The sequence below is a fragment of the Macrobrachium nipponense genome, chromosome 18 (assembly GCF_015104395.2).
Source record: "Macrobrachium nipponense isolate FS-2020 chromosome 18, ASM1510439v2, whole genome shotgun sequence".
Taxonomy (NCBI): domain Eukaryota; kingdom Metazoa; phylum Arthropoda; class Malacostraca; order Decapoda; family Palaemonidae; genus Macrobrachium; species Macrobrachium nipponense.
In genome coordinates this window covers 33,504,106-33,516,605 of record NC_087211.1, presented here as the reverse complement: position 1 = coordinate 33,516,605, position 12,500 = coordinate 33,504,106, and the positions used below count along the sequence as shown (strand labels likewise).

Below are 12,500 nucleotides of genomic sequence, written 5' to 3'. Positions count from 1 at the left end.
GACTTTTCGTGTGAGATATTGGTGACTTCCTTGATCCTCTACTCTGCGTTCAAAGCAACGCACGAAGGTTAACGATAAATTTTTACTCTAAATTCTGATAAATCTAAGAATTTATGTTATTAAGACACACACACAGAAAGAGAGAGGAGAGAGAGAGAGAGAGAGAGAGAGAGAGAGAGAGAGAGAGTTTTTCATAGTTGTTTGCAAGAGAGAAGAAAGCGATCAAATAACATGAGCAAGATAACCAGACTCTCACAGTGAGAACGAGAGAGAGTATCTTAAGAATGGTTTCAGCATTGTGGTGTGAGGATCACTTCATCGAGGCCTTCCCGTTTGAATGGTACACTTTACGGCAGAGCAATAAACACTCACGTTTAGTTTTCTTTCTTCATTTCTCCTTCCCTCTCAGCACCTCAGCAGCTGGCTACCATAACAGTCGTCTAATAACCAGGTATTCGCTGAGTAGACCAACAGAATAATCTTTTTTTTTTAACAGAGACGTAGCCAGACATCAAAAGTTGCCTTGCGTGAAAGAGAGGAAATATTCACGGATTGTGCCCTATTCGCAAGGCACCAAACATACATTGCAAGAGAGAGAGAGAGAGAGAGAGAGAGAGAGAGAGAGAGAGAGAGAGAGAGAGAGAGAGAGAGAGAATTAATGGTATTTGAAGTTCGTAAGCATCTTCATCCCTTTTGGCATGTGACAGATCATAGTCATCAACGGGTGACCCGCTAAGATGGAAATAATCAAAACTGAATATCTTTACCCACTGCTATCCTTCTATTCGCAGCCTTGAGCGAGGAGTCATTTCTGACCGTTGCCGGAAGTGTTGACGAGGAGGTACCTACTAACAAAAACTTCCTGCTTGACAATTGCCTGAAATGTTGATTAGGAGCACTTAGCGCACAAAATACTCTGGATAATTGCAAAAAACGTAGTCCTTTCAGGAAGGAGATTATTAGAGTTGATCGCGTAATTAGGAAGCATGACGAAGTAAATTGTGCACAAAAACTATGGGACTCGAATCTCACTCTACAGTCTTGGAGTCATTATGCAATTGCACAATTAAAGAACAGAAAATCGTCAATCAACTTTAATGTATATCTCTATCCAATCCTATCGTTCTGTCGTATAGTCAATTAACCCCCTTTATTTTATCTTCAATTTCTCTGTAATTAAGAGAGGGAAAAGTTTCAAACGCAGTGAAACTGGAAGCCCTTCCTTTTGGCGCTTCTAATGAAATCTGTATTGACAGGAGATCTCACGGAAGCGCTTAATTACTCATTTGTAACGACACCTGTACTCAGGACGTTTGTTGACCAGCTTCACTTATTGTACGATTCTAGAAGGAATGTCACTTAGTTTTTTAGTTTTATGGAAAAGAAAACTATTGTGCTGGCTTGTCTGTCCGTCCGCACTCTTTCTCGCCAGCACTTTTTCTGTCGGCCCCAGATCTTAAAAGCTACTGAGGCTAGAGGTCTGCAAATTACTATGTTGATCAGCCACCCTCCAATCATCAAGCATATCAAATTACAGTCCTCTAGCCTCAGTAGTTATTTTATTGTAGGTCAAAAGTTAGCTATAATCGTGCATCTGGTAACGATGTAGTACAGGCCTCCACCGGACCGTGGTTAAAGTTTCATGAACCGTGGCTCATACACCATTATACTGAGATCACCGAAAGATAGATTAATTTTCGGTGGCCTTGATTACACGATGTATAGAAAACTCGATTGCGCCGAAGAAACTTTTAAATTTTCAGCATCAAGCTAGTAAGACAGAAATCATAGAAAATTTACTTGAAAAGTTCATGAAATTTTTAGGTGAAATGGACGCCTTAAATGAAAGGACTTAAGGATCCATAAAGTGTTTATTAAGTGACAGGATTGTTGGGGGGGGGGGGGGGGGGGGGGGGACATCTATGAAATACCACGATCCAGTCATCCATGAATTTTAGATATTACTCTGAGGATTAATGAATGCAATGCGAAAGATATGACTGCACGCACACGTATGCATATCTATGGAATGTACTGGTCAACTTACCGCAGTCTAAAGATTATTGAATTAGGAATTAGGATTATGAATTAGAAATCATAGAAAATTTACTTGAAAAGTTCATGAAATTTTTAGGGTGAAATGGACGCCTTAAATGAAAGGACTTAAGGATCCATAAAGTGTTTATTAAAGTGACAGGATTGTTGGGGGGGGGGGGGGGGGGGACATCTATGAAATACCACGATCCAGTCATCCATGATTTTAGATATTACTCTGAGGATTAATGAATGCAATGCGAAAGATATGACTGCACGCACACGTATGCATATCTATGGAATGTACTGGTCAACTTACCGCAGTCTAAAGATTTATGAATTAGGAATGAAATGTAAAATAACTTCCTCCACGTTAGGATTCGAACCTGAGGAGCAACGAGGACCAGCGCTATACCACTCACACACACACACACATAAATACATACAAACTACAGCATTATATGAGGTTTGTATATTACTAATTAATATTCATTTGATATCACATCCTTACGATGTTATGATAGAGTCAAATATAATGCAGACAAGGTATGGAATAGATGCACACTCTAACAGACGTATATATATATATGTATATATATATATATATATATATATATATAATATTATATATATATATATATATAATTATATATATATATATATATATATATCATCGGAGGGTGGAGAGATACCAAAGTCCTTTAAAGTTATGTATTTATTGCTGACGTTTCAGGACCATGTGTCCCATTTTCGAAGCTAAAAAATTAAAAGAATAACAGAATTAAAATGAGACTCAGATTAAAAACATGATAAAAAGTTATTCTTAACAAAATGCAAATTAGGTACAAGAGAAGGGAACAGTGATTACCAAGTAGTGCTGAAGGCAAAAGCTGAGTGACTGTCAGGTCCGTTTTGGTGCCGACGGAAACTCAAGAGAGGTACAGAGGAGTTGACGTGCCTTCAGCACTACTTGGTAATCACTGTTCCCTTCTCTTGTACCTAATTTGCATTTTGTTAAGAAATAACTTTTTATCATGTTTTAATCTGAGTCTCATTTTAATTCTGTATTCTTTTAATTTTTTAGCTTCGAAAATGGGACACATGGTCCTGAAACGTCAGCAATAAATACATAACTTTAAAGGACTTTGGTATCTCTCCACCCTCCGATGATGCTTATCTGGTTTCAAGCAACCGCCTTCAACTTTAGTATATATATATATATACATATATATATGTATGTATGTATATACGTATATATATATATATATATATATATATACATATATGTAGTATGTATATACGTATATATATATATATATATATATATATATATATATATATATATATATATGTATATACGTATATATATATATATATATATATATATATATATATATATATTATATACGTATATATATATATATATATATATATATATATATATATATATATTGACCAGTAAGCAAAAATAAGGATGATATTTAAGAGAAAGGATGAAATAAATGTATGTATTACAACAGAGGGAGAGTGAGACTGCTCTGTGTGTGTGTGAGAGAGAGAGAGAGAGAGAGAGAGAGAGAGAGAGAGAGACTGACCAATGGCACAGGACAGTAAACACGGGAGAGCGCTCCCCGTCAACATTTATCAAAGGCAGCGATGGCTCCCATCTACTTCCTGAGTCAATATTGCCTTTCTGGCAATGGTGTGGGTAATGACCTTTTAATACTTCCTTAGTCGCCGTCTTTACTGAACGTCCTTTTTATTCGTTATAGTTTCTCGTTTCGTTTCTCGTTTCTGTCTGTTTCCGTGAATGTTTGATGTCAATCATTAGATAAAGCAAAGAAAGAATTTATGTGTTTTGGTCAATCCTGTTCTTGGTCTGTGATGATCTCCTTTGAAAATGACACATCTTTTGATGAAGGTTTGATAAAGGGGCTTTCTGTCTCAGTCAATACACCTCCTGTGTCACTGGCATGTCTCCTGATATAGTTCTTTCTGTTCTTATTATCTGCGTTGAAAGCATGTCTCTTGATAAAATAGTAGACACACTCTTAGACTGTCTACTTTGCTCATGTCATGTTTCTCGATAAGCATCCTGTCTACCGGGATAATCATATTTCTTTTCTGTGATTTGCAAGCTCCTTGATAAATGCCCCTATGTCTCAGTTGTTATTTCCTCTATATAGTGTATTTCTTTCTAAAGGCCTTTTAGTCTAAGTGATCACCTTGTTTGTCATGGAAAATCTTTTAATGAAGACCTTTTTGTTTTAGTGATCAACTGAACTATCTTTTCTGTCAGTGGATTGTCTTTGGTACAATAATGCCTTTTCAGTTCCGTTTTCTCATCTGTTAACATATCTTGCGGCCTTGTGACTGATTCCTCTTCCTAATGTTTCTTGTTCTGAAAGCACAAATAACTTTAAAAATTCTGATTAAACACAAACTTCTATGTCCCTGGTGTCTATGGGATTAAGGCATCTATTTCCAAACTGCATATAAATCTAAGGTTTGTAATGAATGACATCAACTCGGTTCGTTAATTTATCCAGGGCTCAAGGCTGAACTTCAACTCCTCATCAAGGCTTTGGCCTTCCGTGACGAAGAGAACAGAAGCAAGGTCAAATATTTTGTCCTCAGAGGAAAGGTGAAAACAGATGATGAACCAAAGGCTTTGTCTTTAAGTGAAGCGTGGAAGTTGGAGCAGGACCAAAGATTTTGCCCTTACATGAACAATGAAAACTGGAGCAGAGCATAACCTTTATCTTTAGATGTAGGGCGAAACTGAAGCAAGATCAAAGGATTTGTCCTTAAATGAAAGATGCAACCTGGAGCAAGACCAGAGCATGGAAAAAATAGGGCAGAGTTAAAGGTGAAGGATGGGAACTGGAACAGGTCAAATGGATTTGGCCTTAGTTGAATGGTGAAAAATGGAGATGGAAGAAATATTTTGTTCTTAGGTGAAATGTGAATACTGGAGTCAAAGCTTTTGCACTTTAGTGAAGAGTCAAAATTAGAGCAGAGACAAAAACTGTCCTTTAGTAGGAGATGAATATTAAAGCGGAGTTAAAGGATTTGTCCTTCAGTGAAGGGAGAAAAAGGGCAAATGTCAAGAGGCTGGTCAACAAAATGGGAGGATACCGTAGGTGAGAGATGAGAAGTAAAAAGATGAAAGTAAAGCACCTAGAGCCGAAAGCAATGCTAAATGCAGTATGCCGTCTGAAACAGTGTGCAGGGTTGTCATTAATTATATTTTTTTTGCTTGACTGTAAAAAGATCACAAAAGTCACTAAAAAAACAAAAAACAAATACAGGTTATCGCAAAAATAATAGCTCGTAAGCCAGCGTCTATTATGCTATGTCTCAGTTACCTACAACATATCTGCTACCATACTGTCACAAATACTCCTTGAATCTCTCTCTCTCTCTCTCTCTCTCTCTCTCTCTCTCTCTCTCTCTCTCTCTCTCCATAATAATGGGAGATTTCAATGCAGCCGTACACTGGTACATTAAGACCTCCACATCAAACTTAAGGGGAAAGAGACTTTTATACTAGAGAAAGCAACATCGTCCCACCAACAGAAGATAACCTAGTGTCTGACCTATCACTAAGCAAAAGCAACCATAAAATTATTGCATTTCATATCAATATTCACCGTCAAAAAGAGAAGAAGATACAAGAGAGATTAGACTACCGTCGAGGAGACCTAAAAAATCTAAAGGAGTATGTAAAAAAATCCAGAGTATGACAAGAACACAGACATAGATAAGTACTGGGAAGCCTTTCTAAAGGAATACACAAAAATCACTCCATTAAAACAAATACTAACAAACGGCAACCCTCAGCCTGAGTGGTTCAACAGAGAAACTGAAAATGAAATAAGAGAAAGAGGCAGATAGCATCAAATCAATGAATCTACCCTCAGCACAAGAAAAAACAAGTATGCTTAAAGAACTCTGTAGAATGGTGGAAAAATGAGTAAGAAGTGCAAAGATGAATGAGGATAAGAGAGATGCATAAGTCTGTAGGGAAAACCCAAAAGAATTCTTTGCGCATGATAATAGTAGGAAACCAATAAAAATTAACATAGGTCCTCTAAGAGACGATGGAGGAAACCTAGTGAATTCAGACACTGAAAAAGCAAAATTATTGAACAAGTTGTTTACTTGTGTTATCACAATTGAAGACACTACCTCCATCCCTGAATATGAAAGGGCAGAACTGATTGACAAACTAATATTTACGGTAGAAGACATTAAAAACAAAATAGAAAGATTAAACAAGTTCAAATCTCCTGGCCCGGGTAGGATTCATCCAAGAGAAATAAACTCTACAGAAAAACCGCAGAACAACGGAAGGCGCCAAATGGATGGGAACTAGGTAATGTAGAACCACCCCAGTTTGCAAAAAATGCCAAGAGAAGAGCCGGGAAATTATAGCCTAATCCGTCCAACGTCAATTCCTTATAAGATTTTCGAGTCCATAATTGCAGATCAAATTGTGGATCAAATTCATAGAAACAACCTGTAGTTAACCAGTCAACACGGCTTCGGACACAACAGATCCTTCCTATCAATCCTCGTGGAGTTTTTCCATAACATGCTTGCTATTTACGAGAGTAGTAGAGCAATAGATATATTCGACTTAGATTTCCAAAAGGCCTTTGATAAAGTTCCCTACACGAAACTAATGATAAAAGTTAGACCTTTTGGAGTTGTAGGAGAAATATCAGACTGGATCGAAGATTTGGTAACTAATAAAACCGTAATAAACGGTGAAGGATCAGGACGGGTAGATGTGACAAGCAGGACAGTCAAATTTGCAAATGACACCAAACTAGGTGTAAATGCAGCAGACCCAAATACAGTGGAAAGTTTAAGAAATGATCTAAGGAAAATAGGAGAGTGGTTAAAAGGATGAGAAATGCCTTTTAACATGGAGAAGTATAAAGTGTTACAAATATGAACAAACAAACCTCATTCCAACTACATACTGCTTAGGAAAGACCTTAAATCCACAAAACAGTGCATAAAATAGATTAGAAAGGGTACAAGCAAGAGCCACAAAGTTAATTTCATCCATCAGGCAAATAGGTTGCCAAAGATGAATAGAAAGCCGGAACATGTATGACTTAGAAACGACGATTGCAAGGACAAGTAATAAAACATTTAAAATACTGAAAAGCATAACAAAGTAGACAGTAACCTCTTCACATTAAACCAAACAAGAAATAATGGATGGAAACTAGAACCGAAGAGATACGACACATCTCATTGTGGGAACATTTCTACATAGAAGATAAGTGACACATGAAATAAACTGCCACGAGAAGTTGTAACAGCAACAGTTTGGGAGAGTGTAAAAGAAAACTAGACAACATCATTAGGACACTGTAAATGAATAGTAAAACCTGCCCCTAGAGATTGAGACATCTTAATACTTGTAACTCCTTGTAACTCTCTCTCTCTCTCTCTCTCTCTCTCTCTCATCCTCCGTTCATCCTCACAGACTACAATCACTTTCATCCTTTTTAATGATCTTGTTTACGTCGTCTGCCGGAGAAAAATAGACGTCGTAAAATCAGCTCAATTTATGGAGTCATAGCAGAGGTGAATCTCTCTCTCTCTCTCTCTCTCTCTCTCTCTCTCTCTCTCTCTCTCTCTCTCTCTCTTTTACTTCGCATTTTATCTGTCATCCTTCCTGCCACATATCTGTAACCATTTTCTACTGACTCAAGCCACTCAAGCACACCTCTCTCTCTCTCTCTCTCTCTCTCTCTCTCTCTCTCCGTGATATCAACAACATTAATCTCCAATAATGACAGTATCAAAAAACCAGTGAGACCTCTATTAACCGGAAGCTTTCTTTATCTCCACCGACTCCCAAGAAAAGGTGATCCCATTACTCCTCCTCCTCCTCTCTCACCTCCTTCCTCCGTTCTACCGTCATCTACGACTTCTAAGTCCATAGATGGACCACCTTTGTCCATAACACATTATGTAGCCGGCCACAAAGCCTGAAGGAGTGATTCTTCGTTCTTGCGACTTCCGCTCGTGTGTGTACATATGGATATATATATATATATATATATATATATATATATATATATATATATATATATATATATATATATATATATATATATATATACGAAAGAAGTAATCAACACAATCACGTGGAACAGAAATATATATATATGTGCGTGTGTGTGTGGGTGTGTGTGTGTGTATGTGTTTGTGTTCAAGACACTCGAAAGACGCCACATTGTCAACGCATTCATGACAGTCACTTTGACTTCTGACACGAAAATGTCATGTCTGAACCCCACGCTAAGCCACCACTTGTGACCTCGAAAGAAGAAGGAGAAGAAGCGAGAGACACGAAAGCTTAGTGACAGTCGTCAAATGTGATGATCATCATGATTATGTTTTTCCCCAACGTCATAAGACTGACTTGAGAGGTCACAGAAGAAAGAGAGGCTTTTGATATCATTCTCAGTAGCGTGTGTGAAATCGTCCTTGGTCTCTGCGTAAGAAGATCTGAAGAAATCATTTTGTTTTCACCCACATAATCTACTCCCCATATGGGGGTTAGAGCCGTCAGTGCACCTCACGGGGTTAGGCTTTACTAAAGGTTCTTTGCAGTGTCCCTTCGGCCACTAGCTGCACCCTTTTCAGTCCTTTTACTATACCTCCATTCATATTATCCTCTCCTAACAATGACCTCATCATGCAAGTACAAGGTTTTTCTCCTGTTACACCTTTCAAACCTACCTGCTCTTAGTTTCTTTTTTACCGCTGAATGACTTCATAGGTCCCAGTGGTTGGCCTTTAGCCTAAATAGATAAAGCATCATAAGCAAGTCAAAATTGGAGTTTATTCTTATCATAATATGAGGGTAAATATTGCCATGAAAATCACGACTCTTTAGTCGTTTGTATAGAAACACAAACAATGTCTACTCAATACGATTAGGGGAAATTTGCTATGGCTGATGTTTCAAATGCCACCCCACCCCCGGCCCCCAAAACACACACACACACACACACACACACATCACACATAGATTTGATTTTCCTTATCTATTTCACGAGATAAATCATTGTTTTTTGTTTGTCTTTATTCATAAAAAGCTTTTTCTTATCAATCCTGTTAATGTTTTAGTTGAGGTTGAAAATATCCTTTTAAGTCTCATGATTTCGTAGGGAAATGGGAAAAGTGATTTTTGTTTAATAAACTAAAATATATAATTTAGGTACAAGACAAATTGAACTGATTACATGTATTTGCAGACTGCTCGACCCTATATATATATATATATATATATATATATATATATATATATATATATATATATATATATATTATATATATATATATATTACAGGAAATGAGAGAGAGAGAGAGAGAGAGAGATGCATCTGTTGAAGTGATATGAGAATTTTGATCGGAAACATTAATAAGCAAATTTGATATTTTAATTCCAAAATACCAAAAAAAAATATATAATAATCTGAATGAGAAGAAGAAGGAGAAGAAGAAGAAAGGCAACGCGCATAGAAGTAAGCTAAGAGAGAGGGTCCAAAAGGAATAATACGAAAACAACCAAGAGGTCGAAGGATGAATTGTTCCTTACATCAGATGAGCTATATACTCTCTCTCTCTCTCTCTCTCTCTCTCTCTCTCTCCTCTCTCTCCTCAAAGGTGCCATACTTCACCACCGAATCTTATTAAAATCTGGAAAGAAAAAGTTAGACGTTGCTGGTGAGAGTCGTTGCATCCTTGGCCGATCAAGCTGCTCAAGTCTTGAGGGTTTTGGACCATTCACCAACGCGTTGTAGCTTCACGAATAAAAAAAAAGGGACTAAACTTCAGGGTTATTATCAAGAATGAATGGTAAATGATCTAACTCTCGGCTTATTGCTGGTCATTCGTTAATGAATATTTCTATGACACACATCCACACACGCACTCACAATCACACGTAGGCTTTGTGTATGCGTGCTCACTGCTTCACAAAAGTTTCCAGTACAATTTATTGCTCCTTTTTTCGTCTAAGCATCATCTATTTTCCCAAATAGCTAGCCAGCTGACGTGGATCCCACCTGGTGTGGAAATTTTATTTGGCTAGTAACCACATTCCAAAAATAATTGCTAATAATTCAAAGGCTGTCCCTTCAGAAGGGGAAGTGTGCTCAGGAGACATTTGGGATATTTAGGATGAGTAAAAGGGTTAGCAAAGGTGAAATGAGAAATTAGAGTGTAAATGATTCGGGGCCGAGCCTTAATATAATTCACGTTGCAATTGTAGTTAGATTTGTGGGAACAAATGAGGAAGTTGGGAGACTACGTTTTCGTGTTCTAATCATACTTCCATTATAATGAAGTTCCATTTCAGTTAATTTGACCGTATCCTCTAAATAAATATACTTATATTTTAATATTTTTGTCTTCATTTTAAATTTGACCTAAATTTCTGAACCAGTGAATGCTATGACTAGAATATTTTTCCCGTAAAAAACTACATCAGTGAATAGGTAAATTCCCGGGGCCCTCCAACCAAGAATTCATGAAATCACTAGAAATTCCATGGATTAAGCGAAGCTCCGATTGAAACAGCAAATACTCAGATTTGAAAAATTTAATTGGTGTCATGAAATCCCTGGCTGCTTTCCTGTAATATGCAATTCGGAGGTGTTAGTGGGAAGGACAGGAAGACCTAGATCATGGTTGGTGGATTATTATTACTAGCTGACCTACCTGGGGCTGTCTAGGAAAACTGTGAATGACAGGCTGAGGGTAGGGGGGACGGAAGAGGGTGGGGGGGAAGTGGAGAGAAAATGAGTGAGGAAGGGGAGGGAGAAAGGAGAAGAGAAGGGGAAGGGAAAGGGGGAGGCGATGGAAAAAAAGGGAAGAGGGATGTGGTGGTGGAATTGGGAGGGGGAGAGGTATGGGAAGGTGAGCGGGAGACAGAGGGGAGGAGAGGGGAAGGGGAAATTACGTTTCTCTATTAGAAAAGAAAAATCATCTTCGCTGAACATAAGCCTGTCTCCCTTTCAAGATAGTCAGAACTTTTATCATTGTGTAAGAGAGACTGCACAGCAAAGCGGAGGAGAATCGTGCAAAGATCTGTCTTCAGCAAACTGCACGAATTCGTAGTAAATTTAGTATACATGAATGCACTGCTAAGTCACTACTGTACTATACTTCAGAAACTCCTGCACCCTCTTCCCTCGCCCTACCTGTAGCCTGTCATTCACAGTTTTCCCAGGCAGCGCCGGGTAGGGCAGTTAACATATATAAGGATATAAACCATCCTCGATCAAAGCCGTATCCAATAGTTTTTGTTTAGTTTTAATCCGTCGAGCCATTTAGCTGTGATTGAATAACAGACAGACAGACGGACATAACGCCCATTATGGTATGATTATTCTAGCAGATAAAACCTATTCATAAAGAACAAGTGTAGTAAAGGGGCCATTGACTTGAAATTTAAGCTTCCAAAGAATGTTGGCTTCGAACGTCCCACTGCAGACCCCACACTGCAGCAGTAACTGATCATGATACAGAGCCAGTGGTTTTTTTTAAATATAGTGTTTACAAAAAACTACTGATATTTCTATTCTTGACAAAACAACAAGGTTAAAAAATCAGTGTTTACATTTATGTTTCTTCGAACATTACGGATATGTAGTCCAGAATATATAGATGAAGAAGTTGATAAGATTCGGAATAGAGGCAAGAAACTGAAATAAAACAACGAAACATGTACTTATCAAGAACTCCCCCGGCAATACTAAAGGATGTGTATATAAAATTCCATGTAAGCCTTGTGACAACTTTTACATTGGTCAAACGGGTAAAGCACAGAAAAAGAGAATAGAACAACATAAAAAATGTGTGAGATATGCACAGGGAAACAGTGGTATTTTTGTACATGCTAATGAGAACAATCATGCTATTAACTGGGAATGGGCAAAAATGATTGTGTATTCTAATATTGCAATGGAAAGGAATATCATTGGATCTAGCTTTATAAAAGAAAGTTGCAACCATAATAATATTATGAACATCAGTCAAGGAATGTATAAACATGATCCTTTAATATCAAAAGAAATTTGTAAATTGCTTACATTTAAGGTAGGCAGTAGAGAAGTATGGAAATAGGATTATTATATCTGTAAACACAGTAAAGGGGCAGTAGTGCAAATGAGATTTCCAACCCCGCCTCCTTGACACCTGTCAGGTGTGTATTTGTTGTCTCATACTGTGGGTACGTTTATCGGTGGTGTCCCTTGAGAATTTATTGTGAATTTTAGCCAAATGATTTTGAAAGCCACTCCTACCTTAACACCCTCCTGTTGGTGGATATGTAGTCTCAAACGGTTGTGTATGTTCATCAGTACTGTCTCAGTAGAATATATATTTGCGACTTCTGATACTATGTATCAGTCCTTCAGTAGCTTGGA

General features: G+C 37.6%; 1 protein-coding gene across 1 annotated transcript in view; it reads right to left on the bottom strand.

The window, feature by feature from the left end:
* The window catches only part of LOC135196953 (neuroligin-1-like), a 133,148-nt gene that overhangs the window by 29,420 nt on the left and 91,228 nt on the right, over positions 1-12,500 (bottom strand). The window lies entirely within an intron of this gene.